At 40.3% G+C, this 15,736-nt stretch overlaps 1 long non-coding RNA gene across 2 annotated transcripts in view; it reads left to right on the top strand.

Annotated features, from left to right (window-relative positions):
• The window catches only part of LOC122237915, a 34,858-nt gene that overhangs the window by 4,706 nt on the left and 14,416 nt on the right, over window positions 1-15,736 (top strand). For both annotated transcript variants that reach the window (XR_006216679.1, XR_006216680.1), the window contains exon 2: window positions 2,405-2,459. This is a non-coding gene — a long non-coding RNA (uncharacterized LOC122237915). The remainder of the gene's footprint in view (window positions 1-2,404; window positions 2,460-15,736) is intronic.

Here is a 15,736-nt window from a genome sequence, read left to right as displayed (position 1 = left end):
AAGCACTCTGGAGTCCAGAGTGAATATTCCCAAGGGTAAAGCAGAAGCTGCATCAACTTTTATGACCTAGACTCTGATGTCACATAATGTCACTTCCACAGCACTGTCTTGATTTTAAACAGCACAAAACCCCACCCAGTTTCAATGGGAGAGGGTGTAGACCCCATGTCTCAACAGGAGCAATGTCAAATGAATGCATGCCACAGGGATGCAGTTGATAGTGGGAAACCTATGTATGAACTCAACCACCCCTGCACACTCTGGCAGCTGCGAAGAGGAATAAAGAGAATATTCAGAAAGTCAACACACTCTTTTTGGCAAAGTGCTTCTCTGCTCATAGCCATAATGAAATGAACTAAGAATATGCAATTACATCTAATTGGATATAATTAAAATAAAGAGTCACATCTAAAATAAAGGCATAATTAAGAAGTGGGAGAATTTACTAGGTGGCAATGTCAACAATGCTAATTAAGTGATCACTATTGGAGTTTATTTTATCGTCACTGAACCTAAGTTGGGGTCAGTGTCCAATAAAGCAGGGAAGCAACTTCAGTCTGACCTCGACTCTTTTAGTCACAGCTATGTCGCTTCCCATTTTTTCCCCCACATTATTTACAGGAGGCTTTACGTATAATTTTAAATGTGACATGTAGTTTTGTTTTCAGTCCTTTAATTTGTTCAATAGACTATGACAACTGTTCCACTTTCCCTCCCCATGTCTTCCCTTACTGTGCTTCCTTTGGCTTTCCTCCACTGTCCTTTCCTTTCCCATCCTATTCTGCTCTTCTTACTCCATCGTTTTTTCTCAGAGATGACCACCCAAAGAGGACAGATCCACAAGTGTCACCCCACAGATCACAAAGTAATTACCAAAGGAAAAGCATATCTTTATAATGGAGAGATCTGGTGATCGTCATGATAACCAAGTGATCAACAATGCAACATCCAGTCATTCTGAGCCTCCTGCTGTGAGACAGTAATAGGCACACAACATCTCCTGGGATATGCCCTGGCCAGATGTGCTTACCTTGAATCTAAGCCTGAGAAACCACCAGACACATCCACAGAATGGGATATTCTACAAGGCAGTTGGCTTGGGCTCCCCTAAAAATTCAGTGCCGTGGAACACCAAAACAAAAGCAAAAGGCAAGAGGCCCATTCCAGATTCATGGGAGGTAAAGAAAGGGATGTAATAACCACGTGCAAGGCAAGAAACTTGATTAAATCCCTGACCCCCCCAAAAACCCCAAAAAAACTACAGAAGACTTTGGGGCAAAGTGTGAACATGGATTGTATGTTAGTTGACATTATTGAGTTAATGTTGATTTTTTACAGATGGGATAATAATAATGTGATTGTGTAGGAGGAAATTGTCTTCTTTCTCAAGATACATGCTGAAATGTTTAAAGATGAAGTATCCCGATGTCTGCAGCTTCCAAATGTTTCAGAAAAATATATATGGATTGTATATGTGTGCATATATATGCATGCACACATAGAGAGAACACACACATATACACATACATAAAGAATACACACACACACACACACAAGGATGAAAATGTGGCAAATTATTGATAATTGGTTAATTTGGGGGAAGGATTTAAGGATATCTCAGGTACCAATCTTCCAACTTTTCTATATGCGGACATTTTTCAAAATTGAGATTGAAAGAATCAAAATAAAAAAAGACATACTGTAATATAATGGTTATTAATGCAAGTTCTGGCAGCTAAACACCATAGCAGACTTGGAGCTGCGGCTTAGCACTGTATCTAGTCTGGAGTGGCTTGGATTGGCAACTCGATTTTAATACAGCCCTGACAGAGAAGTATAATTGAAGACCCTCCTGAGAAAGTTTAGATTCCAAAAGATCATCAAAGACTACGGAAAGACTGGGCACTAGTGACTCCTGCTGTGAACTTCATTGTTTTATTGGGGTTTTTTTTAATTGTTTTATTGTTTTATTGTAAGGGGTTACTGGTAGGAGTTCAAATATGAGTTGCCAAATCATGCATTCAAAATTTCAAGTCCACACAGTGTAAACTTATACCAGCCAGAATTTCTGTACATCTGACATTTTCAAATCCTGAAATTCCACCTTCTGACCACAGTTTCCTTTTCCTAGCCTTCTTTTACACTCAACCTGCCCTGCTCAGGTAGACTCTGAGTCCCTGCCAGCCTTCTTTAACTCACTTCCTTCCCTGCGCAGGCCCCATGCCCTCGTCCGTGACTTCCGGGACACTCTAGTGTTCACTCCTTCACCTGTATAAAGGCAAGGACTGGGTTCCACTGATCTTTGTAGCCCCGGAGTTGAGCACAGTGATGGGTACATAATAAATATTTGATAAATACATGTAAATGAAATAGAATAATCTAATCCAACCCTCTCATTTTACAGATGAGGAAACCGAGGCTCAGAGATGCAAAACAACATGCCTAAAATCAAACAACTGGTGAGTGGCAGACCGGGAAGGAAACCCATTTCCTTGGGGCTTTATTTTTTTGTGTGTGTGTTTGTTTGTTTGTTTGTTTGTTTAGAGGGAGAGACAGAGCACAAGTGGGGAAGGGGCAGAGAGAGAGGGAGAGAGAATCCCAAGCAGGCTACATGTTGTCAGCACAGAGCCTGACGTGGACTCAATCTAATCAACCTGAGCTCATGACCTGAGTTGAAAGCAAGACTCAGATGCTCAATCAACTAACCCACCCAGGTGCTCCTTCTTATAACTTTCTTATCAGTGCTCTTTCTACTGCCAAAACTTCCTTCTCCATCACTTAAGTCTAGTTTAGTTTTTATTTTTTGAGATAGGATGGCTGGGGAACAGGAAAAGAATGAAAAGCAGTTTGTCTACACATACCAGCTAATGGCCCAGGACATGTCTCTTCATCTGGCCTCTGCTGTCCACTTCCTCCATCTGCTCGTCCCCAAGGAGCATGGAGGTATATGTGACTAGGCACCAGGAAAGATGTGGTAGTTGCATCCTCTGCCGGATTTCTGCTGCATTTTTAATCAGTGTCTCCCTGGTGAAAAGTCTCCGGTACCTTGATTTACTTGCACTTTTTCTCCTTGGTTTCAGTGTGTGTGTGTGTGTGTGTGTGTGTGTGTGTGTCCCTCCCTCAGGGTTTTGTTTCTAAGGAGCAATGGAAGTCTATTTTCTACAACTTTCAATTTCTTACCCGAAGATTTAAGAGGATATTCTGTCATTATCAGTGTCAAAGATGGAAAAAGCCAGACACGAGCTAAAGTGATCAGGACAGATTGTCATCAGTAATACATTATTGCAGTAGGGAAGGGTCCAGAGTGAACTGAACTCAAGTTCAGTTTGTTCAGAGGTGACTGGGCATTTCCAAGGGAGAATGGGAGAATAGGAAGGGGACTTGTACAGAGGCATGGAAGTGAAAAATTACAAAAGCTTGGTCAGTGTAAATGCTATTAGGCCAGCTGTGTCTGTTAGGGGACAGTTAATCGAATTTAAGGTTCTATCCTCTCACAGACTGGGAGACAGGGGCCCTATACTTCCTGAGGATTGTATTTCAAAGGAATGGATTTCAGGTCTGTGAGAAATTCATTCCTGAGTTGTAGGAGATACATATCCATCCAGAGGGACAGAGGAAGGATTCACAATTGTAAGCCCCTTTTAGCAAATCCTCCATAGAGGCTGACGGGGGCCTATCATCAGGTGTTGGCTAGAACAAACAGTAAATTCTTTAAAAAAATTTTTTTTAACATTTATTTATTTTGGGGAGAGGGAGAGAGACAGAGCATGAACAGGGGAGGGGCAGAGAGAGAGAAGGAGGCACAGAATCGGAAGCAGGCTCCAGGCTCTGAGCTATCAGCACAGAGCCTGATGTGGGACTCGAACTCATAAACTGTGAGATCGTGACCTGAGCTGAAGTTGATGGCTCAACAGACTGAGCCACCCAGGCACCCAAACAGTAAATTCTTTCGGTCACCTTGAGCTTTTGTGTTTTAAGGTGGGTAAGGGTCATCCAAGGATGTGGTCTTGAACTGTTAGAAATCAAGTTAGTGTGTATATAAAATATATACAATAATGGAATATTATTCAGCCACAAAAAATATCATCCATATATAAAAAATATATATGAATATTACTATCATTGATGGACCATATATTCCATTACATTGACACTGGGGCTGTTTCCATACTTTGGCTATTGTAAATAATACTACAATAAATATAGGGGTACATGTATCCTTTGAAAAAAAAAAGAAATCAAGTGAGTGTGTATTCAAGGATTCAGAGTGGGGGTGAGGGGAGGAAGGGGGTTGGATAAAATCATTTGTGCAGAGTCTGCAGTTTTTACAGACCAAGGATGAGGCCTGATCAAGAAGGCCCAGATGACCTGACTAGAGTCTGACTGAGGAGAGACTTTTGTCATCGCTACCAAGGAAACATGAAACATATATTTTTTTAAATTTTTTTTAACGTTTATTTATTTTTGAGACAGAGAGAGACAGAGCATGAGCGGGGGAGGGGCAGAGAGAGAGGGAGACACAGAATTGGAAGCAGGCTCCAGGCTCTGAGCCATCAGCCCAGAGCCCGACGCGGGTCTCGAACTCACGGACCGTGAAATCGTGACCTGAGCTGAAGTCGGTCGCTTAACCGACTGAGCCACCCAGGTGCCCCGAAACATATTTTTTAAATGGGCCTCATCCTCAGATTTCAATTTTAAATCTGAAAACTGAATATGGCCACATATCTATGTGGCTCACACTTGACATTCCTTTACTCATTCCCTCCTTTCTCTCCTTTGTAATATTCCCAGTCATATTAGTTTCTCACTAGACCATATGCTTTTTTAGAATGACAGGTCTATATCCTATTTATCTCAGTGCTTCCTCCCCTCTCAGAGCTCCTCACAGTGCCAGGTGCATAGAGGACACTGGGCAAATATTAATGAAATAAAGGAACAATCAAAAAAGGGGTAACCATGTCAGTCATCAGTTCCAAAAGGCCAGAAGATAAAGTTGGGGAAGCAAGGTGAGGGAAGTTCTGACACACTACTGATTTCAAAGGAATAATCTCCTTGGGGCATCCTCTACCACCATCACCAAAGATAGTTATTTGCCCTTGTTTTCTAAAGAACCAAAGAGAATTCATTCTTAGAGAGAAAGAGAAAGAGAAAAAGAAAAAGAGAAAAGAAAAGAAAAGAAAGGAATAGAAAAGAAAAGAAAAAGAAAAAAACAGTGTTATTACCCATCCTGGCCATTGGTAGGAAAATTGACTCTGTAGTAAAACAACATTTTCTCCCCTATGTGTGTTTAGGGTTAGAGGGAGGCCTCAACAGATCATATTAACACACGCTGCTAGTCACATAGGGGTGGGATGGTCACTTTTACTCTTGTCTTACCTGCAAAATCAGGCTAGCAACTCCTACAGAACCAAGTTATGCTAAGCATCGAGTACTGTTTATGAAATAAAGCTGTAAACTGTAAGGTGCCATGGAAATATAAGACGAAGATGATGTTTAGGTTTCTATTACAGCTGAGTGTGTTGTTGGAATGATGGTACATTCAACCCAAGTGGCATCTTCTCATTGTTTTAGTCATGCAGGAAAAGGGGAAATTAAGGTACACATAAGAGAAGCTAGCGGGTTATCGTCATGCAGGAGAAAATGATAGGGGAGGACTTAATGAAGCCGAGCTCTGATGATCTGTGCTTTAACCACTATTTTCTCCTTTGAGGAGGAGTGGGAGAAAGCTTGAATAGGCAGGTATGAGCTGAATTGTGTCCTTCCCAAATTCATATGTTGAAGTTCTAACCCCTAGTGCCTCAGGATGTGTATTTGGAAACAAGATCTTTTAAGAGGTAATTAAAGTTAAATGAGGTCATTGGGGTGGGCTCTAATCCAATATGACTAATGTCTTTATAAGAAGAGGACAGTGGGACACAGACACTCTCAGAGGGAAGACCATGTGAGGACACAGGAAGAAGATGGCCACCTGCAAGTCAAGGAGAGAGGCCTCAGGGGAAATCAACCCTGCCAACACCTTGATCTTGGACTTCCAGCCTCCAGAACATAAGAAAATAAACTGTTGTTTAAGCCCCCAGGCTGGTATTTTGTTATGGTGGCCCTGGCAAACTAGAACAGATGGTCATCCTGTTATTTAAAAACAAAAACAAAAACTATATAACACAAAAGATTAAGAAAAAATTGACAAGAACAATCCAGGTGATTCCGGTGTCCCTTACTCCTCCATCATGGTTCTCCATGTGACATGGCTCTCATCTCTGGGTCGTGTTTGAGCCACAGCTCATCAGTTTGTCCTCATAGCTTCCCCACCCTGGCAGTAGCCCTTATCCTGGACACAAGCTTCCATGCCTGCCCACCATGGGAGAAGAAAATCAATGGAGGAAACTGGAAAATGCTGTGGACTAAGCAGGCTGGACCCCTAGGTCCATACTACTTTATCAGAGGGCACACCCTGGGGACAGCAGTGGCCAGTGGCAGAGAGATGCTGCTGTGTGGGTCAGATTGTACCCTGTGGCAATCCAGAATTCTTCCACAGGTGGTCGACTCAGAGAAAGAATGTGGAGCCCTGCCTCAGTACTTATCAACTGTGTGGGCTCAGGCAACTTACTGAACCTCTCTGAGCTTCAGTTTTCCTACGTATAAAATGAAAATTACCGGCCCCGCATGCTGTCAAGAGGATGAAATGGAATTATGTAATTATTTGAAATTCATAAAGCGGCCAGCACAGGTTTAGCACACAGCTGGCTACATCTCAAGTATTGATAAAATTGGAAACAGGGCATTGTTGTTTTTTGGTCCTCTGGGCACCTTCTCCTTGACTCCTAGGACCGTTCCTATAAATTTGAACTGTTTATGATGGTGAGAAATGCAGATTCCTTCTGTTCCTAGGAGGATTGCCAAGACCTTTCCTGTGACCATTTTTATAGATTCCAGGAAAGGGCATTTTGATAGTGTATCTCATTCCCAGGTGTCCTGTACAGGTCCTCTAGAAGGGCAGGTCTGGAATGCTGGAGGCCGCCCCTACAGGTGTGGAGACTGATTTCTGTAGCTTGTTCTTGAACTGCCTTTGAAGAGAGCCTCCTCCTGCTTGCCTTCACCCCCTTGAGGTCACCTTGGCGGTGACTGCAGATTATTTTTAGCTGTAGGCAGTGTTTCTTACACTGTGTGCAGAACATTTATATCAGAATTTCAGCGAGGGGTGGAGGCAGAGAGAAACATGCAGATTCCCAGGCTCCTCCCCAAACCTATGGAATCAGAACCTCTGGGAGCCTATGCTTGTTCCCCTAGCTCCTCAGGTGACTCTGAAGCTGCAGGTGCTGTCACCTTGATACAGTGAGTATTCAACTAATGGTGGCTAGCGTATGCATGTGATGGGGAGGTGAGGCAACAATAGTTATTGAACATTTACTATGTTCCGGCGCTTACATACTGTGTATGCTTCCTATGGATGCTGTAACATATTACCACAAACTTAGTGGCTTAAAACAGCCCACCTTTGTTCTCTCACAGTTCTAGAAGTCGGAAGTCTGAATCATTTTCACTAAGCTAAAATCAAGGTGCTTGTGGGCAGAGCCACACTCTCCAAAAGGCTCCTTGCTTTTTTTACCCTCTACAGCTGCATCCCTGGCCTGGGGCTCCTGCCTCCATCTTCAAAGCATCTTGCTTCAGTAGCCACCTTGCCTTTGCCTTCTTCCTCTGTAGTCAACTCTCCCTCTGCCTCCCTCTTATAAGGATACTTATGATTGAATTTAGGGCCCACCAAAATAATCCAGGATAATCTCCCCATCTTTTTATTTTTTTAAGTTTATTTATTTATTTTGAGAGAGACAGAGACAGTGTGAGTGGGGGAGGGGCAGAGAGAGAGGGAGAGAAAATCCCAAGCCGGCTCTGTGCTGCTTGCGCAGAGCTCGACAAGGCACTCGAACTCAGAAAACTGCAAGATCACCACCTGAGCCGAAACCAAGAGTTGGACGCTTAACCTGATGAGGCACCCAAGTGCCCCTTGGATAATCTCCCCATCTTAAGATCTTCGACTTAATTACTGTTGGTTTACAAATCGGTCCCCGTACGTGGAGCCTAAGAAGAGACCAAAGAAAGAGGCAGACCGTTCCAGATTGGTAGATGACAGGTGTAATAAAGAAGGGAAATTCACACAGGATTCCTATCAGGCAGCTGCAAGACCAGTGGATCTCCATGCTCACCCACCAGAAACTTAAAAGTTTAAACAGAGGCCTTAACTGGGTTTGATCACATATACTATCTAGGTGGTCTCAAAAACACATTGCTCTCTCAAGGCTGCATTCTTGAAAACACCATTGTGGAAATGGTGGCAGAATGTACATTCCAAGCACATGGAAGGGGATGAAGAGCCTCCAATTGTCTGGGTCCAGCTGGTGGGTCACATCCTCTCAATGGACCTCTAATAATCACATCTGCCAAGTCTCTTTTGCCATATAAGGTAATATTCACAGGTTCCAGGGGTTAGAACCTGGATATTTGGGGGGGGGGGCATCATTCACACACATTATTTTTTAATCCTCAGAACAATACTATGAGTTGGTTAGTGTTATCCCCATTTTCCAATGGGGATCCCAATTGCAATCCCAATTGTTGATGAGGGAACAATTTTTAAATTGCAAACCACACAGCTGGTGGAGGAGTTAGGATCTGTGCCCAAGACTGACTGGTTTTAAGACCTGTGATTCCTGCTAGACATCAGATTGAACTATAATACCTGACACAGGAATACTACCAGTCACAGCTTGTCGGTCTTGTAGACGTCTAAGACAGCCATTAAAATGTCCCAACATGATGCTATTCTCAGTCTCTTTCCCAAATACAGGTGAGAAGTCCAGCTCTCGAATTCGAGTGGGTTATTGGAAGACAGGGTATTGACAGACAAGCCAGGTCTTTGCCAAATTTTTGGAACACCCGAGAAGATATAGATGATTACCAAACAGCCCACTGGGTCGATTCTTGAGATGGGAGCGGCTACTTCCATCTAGAACCCTCATGGTAGTTCTGCACAATTTAAGTAAAAAAGATCATATAGGAGGGGCGCCTCTGTGGCTTAGTCGGTTGGGTGTCCAACTTCGGCCCAGGTCATGATCTCACACTTCGTGAGTTCGAGCCCCGCGTCGGGCTCCGTGCTGACAGCTCAGAGCCTGGAGCCTGCTTCAGATTCTGTGTCTCAACCTCTCTCTGCGCCTCCCATGCTCATGCTCTGTCTCTCTCTGTCTCTCAATAATAAAGACAAAATATTTTAAAAAAATTAAAAAAAAGATCACATAGGAGAAGCAGCTAGGCTAGGTCTCAAAGACAGCCTTAAAAAGGCACATCCAGGATGTGTTAACCAACCTTACTGTGGAAATCATTTCACAGTACATACTTGTATCAAGTCACCACACTGTACAACTTAAATTTACATATGTTCTATGTCATCAATAACTCAGTAAAGCTGGTCAGGGGTAGGGGGGGCAGAAGCTGTCTTCTTATTCGACAACATCTCTGAGGTTGCTATGGTTCTGCAGTGCCCAGCCAAGTGCAAAAGCAGGACCTGAAGAATTGTTGTAATAGTGACTGTAACAACTATCGGAAGTGTGTAGTTATTGGAATGTCTGTAAGTTAGCACTATGGAAACACAATGGCAAATGCTTCATGAAGCCCAGCGAGGTAGAGATAAGTAAACAGGGGAACCTTCTGAGTAGAGAAGCAGAAAATAAGAAAAGGGATATATAGGCTTCACTGCAGGAAAAAAAAAGTAAAAATAGACTGTTAGACTTCTATCATATAGATATAACTTAATTACAATATCTAGTTTGCAATAAAATACAGTGTTCTCAAAAAGGAGAGAGACTAAACTTTTTCTATTCCAAAGTGTAGGAAGGAATCCCGAATTGGATATTTTAACCTTAAACAGAACATAGTCTCCACTTAGTGTTCTCTCATTTCTAAAAAGGTTGTGCATTGTAATTTAAATCACTCTGAAGCAAAACCACCTTTAAGTTCTGGTCAATGGCTTATTTATATGTATTTGATATATCAAAGAATTAGGATGGTTCTCCAAAGTTAATTGCAATGGGATTCATCCTGGGTTCTAAGTTTCTGTATTTAGATGGGCTTGAAAATTCAATACTTACTCTCTTAGCACCCTCAGATTGCCTTTATGTGAACCCAAACTCAGTCCAAAGTGTTTGAATCTATCCATGATCCTAATCACCCATCTTTATTTAGGTCCCACCTTCCTAGAGGAGTCAGGAAGAACAAGTAGAAGTTTTTCTCAACAGGAAAGCTCATCAGGAAAAAGCTAGTGCATGAGAACAGAGGAAATGCAATGAACGAAGCACTACAAAAAAGAATAAAGGTCATTTCAACCTTTTGTATCAAAAGGAATCAGGACTAGTGTGGGTAGCAGACGGTAACCAAAGTTATGAAGGCAATCTGTTTATTACTTGACATTTGCTTTTGTGTATCCTTTGTCCGTAAAGGTGAACTCATCAAAGTTCCTAACACACACTCACTCAGTGCCAGTTTCCCATTGCACCTTTCCTTTTATGCCATTTGAGTCTACAAAAGTGAAATATAGCCCTATCTCAAACTAGAGGCACCTGGGTGGCTCAGTCAGTTAAGCGTCTAGCTCTTGGTTTTGGCTCAGGTCATGATCTCATTGTTTGTGAGTTCGAGCCCAGCATCAGGTTCTGTGCTGCAAGTGTGGAGTCTGCTTGCCCCTCCTCTGCTCATTCCCTCCCTTCCCCCCTCTCAAAATAAATAATAAAAAAAATTTGAAATAAGTTCTAGCTGAAATAAAGCTCTAAGTTTAAAGAAACCATGCTCAGCAATATGGCAGAATGCAAACCCTATTAATCCTTTTAGCATAAGACACCTACAATTGTCTATTTTTAAAACAATTTTTTTTTGAGAGAGAGAGAGGGCACAAGTGAGCGAGGGGCAGAGAGAGAGAGAAAGAATCCCAGGAAGGGCAGCAGGAGAGAGAGAGAGAGAGAGAGAGAGAGAGAGAGAGAGAGAGAAGTGGGGTTTACCCAAAGCGGGGCTCGTATTTTTACCTGAAGTGGGGCTCAGGCTCACCCGATGTGGGACTGGAAATCACGAACCCTGAGATAATGACCTGAGCCAAAGTGAGATGATTCATGACTAAGCCACCCAGGTGCCCCTAAAACAACAAATATTTACAAATATTAAAAAAAAACAACAAACTATTAAGTGCCTAGCCAGCTTAGTAAAAGTAAAAGAAAATCCTCAAAGACCAAAATTAATATAAATCATGGATTCAGAGAAACAAGCAAGGATATGGAAAAGTTACTGCTCAAGGAACATCTGGAGGCCTGGAGTTTCCGTTTAAATGGTTTCGTTAAGGGGGGCGCCTGGGTGGCTCAGTTAGTTAAGTGTCCGACTTCAGCTCAGGTCATGACCTCACAGTTCTTGAGTTTGAGCCCCGAGTTGGTCTCCACACTGACGGTGCGGAGCTTGCTTGGAATTCTCTCTCTCTGCCCCTCCCTTGCTTGTGCATGCTCTCTCTCTCTCTCTTAAAGTAAATAAAAAGTTTTATAAAATAATAAATAAAGAGTTTTGTTGAGGGGAAAGGGAGACAAAGCCTAGTACCCACACAGGTGAGAAGTCTACCTACCTAGAGACCTTTGTTTATAAGGCTGGGACCCTGAAAACCACACCTCATTTGGTAATCCAGGGGAAAAATCCTTTCTCTCTTGAGATATTAAGGAAACCTGTCTCTCTTGCCCTTTCCTCTAGGTGAAAGGGAGACAAATATGTTTAAGAATTTGCATTTTACCCTCACACAGGTGTAGGACCAGAATGTATACTGTTTGAGAATCCTGGAAGCACCAAACTGATAATTTACTTTAAAGACATCCTGGATTGCTAATACATCAGGTGCTTGCAAAAACAAATGTAAATATTCACTCAAGGATTACACCTTAAACCCGAGTCAAGGAACTATTACAGATAGGCTCCATGGAACACGATCTCACAATGATAAATTATAAGACACACGAGGAAACGGTCACTTGAATGACAGTCAAGGGAAAGAAGAAACAGTAGAAACATTCGGAAAAGACTGAAGACATTACAAAATAAAGCAAAATAAATATTGTAATGTATTGATTGAAAGAAATGGGGTGTTAGAAGTATGACCTTGGAGCAAACATGAAAGCATTCTGCCAGCTTTACAAGCAATAACTGAGACCTGCCATGAGACCTGCCATGATTTGTAATACACAAACAAAAATTACAGAGTATCTGCTCCACACTCTACAAAGACATGCTAAGATATGGCCATAAAATCTTAACTGATATTAGACAAGATAGTATTTTACAAGCAATTACTTTAGCAAACAACCTAATGTAAACAACATAGTTCTGCATTAAAAATCTTTCCTCCAAGACCCTCAGGGGATCTGTTATTTGATTGTCTACTATACGTACCATAAAATTTTGACAAGGCTTAATTCTGTTTTCCCTTTGTGTTAACATTTTTGGAGGTCCAACAGAGATTACCCACTGCTCAGAGCTTGCTCCTCAACTCCTGAGCGGGGGACATTTTGGCAGCATGCCAAAAGATCTTTGTCTCTCTTGACCTTCTCACCTGGGAAGCCATCACTGACCAGAGAATCCAAGTTGTTACAGTGATCGGGAACTACCGAGGTATTACTGGTCAAAACTCCTGAAATTGGCCATGAGATTATTGAAGCTGAGTGGTGAGTACATGAAGGGTTCACCATAAGCTGTCTCTACTTTTGTATGCATTTGAAATTTTACATAACAACTTTAAAAATAGAATCTGCTATAGAACACTCCTCTCAACAACAACAAAATGTATATTCTCCTCAAATGCACGTGGAATATTCTCCAGGATGGATTATATGTTAGACCATAAAACAAACCTTAATAAGTTTTTAATGATTTAAATTATGCGAGTATGTTCTATGACCACAATGGAATTAAATTAGAAGTCAATAACAGAAAGTAATTTGGAAAACTTACAAATAGGTGGAAACTAAAACAATACAATCCTAAATAACCAATAGATCAAAGTATAAATAATAATGGAAATTTAAAAAAATATTTTGCAATGAATGAAAATGAAGATACAACATACCAAAACTTATGCCGTTATGGGAGTGCCTGAAGGAAAATTTATAGCTGAAAATGTCTAAATGAAAAAAGAAAAGATCTCTAATCAATAACCTAACCTTCCATCCTAAGATCCTGGAGAGAGGAAACTGAACCTAAAGCAAGCAGAAGGAAGGAAATACCAGATAAATATTAGAACAGAAATTAATGAAATAGAGAATACAAAAACAATAGGAAAAAAAGCAATGAAACCAAAAGTTGATTATTTTAAAAGATTGATAAAATCAATAACAATTGGCCAAGAATGAAAGAAAGAAGGCTCAAGTTACTAGAGTCAGAATGAAAGAGGAGACCTTACCACCAACCTTACATAAACAAAAAGGATTATAAGGAATACTATGAAAAACTGGTAATTAAAAAAAAAGAAAAGAAAAATTGGTGATATATAAATAATTTATATATGATGAGGCCAGATGCATTTAGGGTTAGATGACCTTAGACTACTTGTATGACATGAACAAGTTCTTAGCAGGATGCAAACACCTGAAAACAACTCAAGGTGAAATAGAAAATTGAAACAGACCTATATCAAATAAAGACATTAAGTTAGTAATAAAAAAAACTACCTACAAAAAAAGCTCAAGCCCAGGTGGATTCATTGATCAATTCTACCATTTAAGGAAGATTTAATACCAATTCTTTACAAGTAAGAGAAGAGGATACTTCTCAACTCATTCTATGAGCCAGTATTACCCTGACACCCAAACCAGACAAAGACATCACAAGAAAACTACAGACCAATATCTGACGAATATGGGTGCAAAAATCCTCAACAAAGTGCTAGCAAACCAAATCAAGCAGCATATAAAAAGGGTTACACACCATGATCTAGTGAGTATTATCCCAGGAATGCAGGTTAGTTTAGCACCTGAAAGTCAATTAATGTAATACACCGTATCAATAGAATAAAAAAACAATACACATAATTATCTCAGTAGATGAAGGAAAAGCCCTTGACAAAATCTAACACCCTTTTTTGATTAAAAAAGAAAACATATTAGGGGCGCCTGGGTGGCTCCGTTGGTTGAGCTTCCGACTTCAGCTCAGGTTATGATGTCACAGTTCATGAGTTCGAGCCCTGCTTCAGGCTCTGTGCTGACGGCTCAGAGCCTGAAGCCTGCTTCGGATTCTGTGTCTCAACCTCTCTCTGCCCCTCCCCTGCTGATGCTCTGTCTCTCTCTGTCTCAAAAATAAATAAAACATTAATAATAATAATAATAATAATAAAGAAAATATATTCAACAAACTATAGAAAGGAACTTCCTGAACCTGATAAAAGACATCTATGAGAAACCACAATTCACATTATACTAATGGTTCCCTAAGATCAGGAATGAGGCCAAGTGTTCTTGCCACTTCTATTCAATATTGTACTAAAAGTTCTAGTAAGGAAATTAGGCAATAAAGCAAAATAAAAGGTATCCATCCAAATTAGAAAAAAGATTTAAAAAAATAGAGAAATAAAATTATCTCTATTCACACTCAACATACTCTTGTATATAGAAAATCTAGGGAATTTACTTAAAAAGAAACTATTAGAACTAATAAGTTCAGCAAGGTTGCAGGATGCAAGATCAACACATAAAAACCCATTGTATTTCTATATGCGTGCAATGAGCAATCTGAAAATAAGGTAAACAATTCCATTTACAAAAAAGAATAAAATACCTAGCAATAAATTTAACTAAAGAAGTATACAATTTATGTTCAGAAAGCTACAAAGTATCATTAAATGAAATTTTGGAAAGGTATCCCATGTTGGTATATTGAGAGCCTTAACAGTGTTTAAAAGACAATATTCCCCCCAAAGTGATCTGCACATCCAACATAATCTTTATTAGAATCCCAGCTAACTTCTTTGTAGAAATTAACAAGTTGATTATAACATTCATATGGAAATGCAAGAGACCCAGAATAACCAAAACAATCTTGCAAAAGAAAAACAGAGTTAGAGGACTCACACCTCCTGAATTCAATTTACTATAATGCAATGCTAATCAAGATTGTGTGATAATGGCATAAGAATAGGTTATAGATCAATGGAATACAATTGAGTGCCCAGAAAGAAACCATATGTCTATGGTAAATTGATTTTCAACAAGGGTGCCAAGACCATTCAGTGGGGAAGAATATTCTTTTAAACAAATGGTGCCAGAACAACTGTGTTGCCAAATGCTAAAGAATGAAGTTGGAGCCCTACCTCACACCATATACAAAAAATTAACTCAAAATGAATCAGACCTGAATGTAAGAATTTAAACTATAACATTCTTAGAAGAAAATATAGGGCCAAATTTTCATGATGTTGGATCTTGACATAGATTCTTAGATATTTCATAAAAAACATGAGCAAAAAAATAGATACATTGGACCTCATCAAAACTAAAAACTTTTGCACTTCAAGGGGCACTATCAAGAAATTTAAAAAACAACTTGCAGAATGGATTAAAATATGTGCACATTATATATTTGATAAGGGATTTGTATCTAGAATATATTTTTTAAAAAAACTCTTACAACTAAAGAATAAAAAGACATAATTCAAATTAAAGATGAATAAGGTCTGAAT

Source organism: Panthera tigris, chromosome B1 (genome assembly GCF_018350195.1).
Source record: "Panthera tigris isolate Pti1 chromosome B1, P.tigris_Pti1_mat1.1, whole genome shotgun sequence".
In the NCBI taxonomy this organism is placed as follows: Eukaryota; Metazoa; Chordata; class Mammalia; order Carnivora; family Felidae; genus Panthera; species Panthera tigris.
The sequence above is the reverse complement of the archived record's forward strand: the minus strand, read 5'-3'. Positions and strand labels throughout refer to the sequence as shown.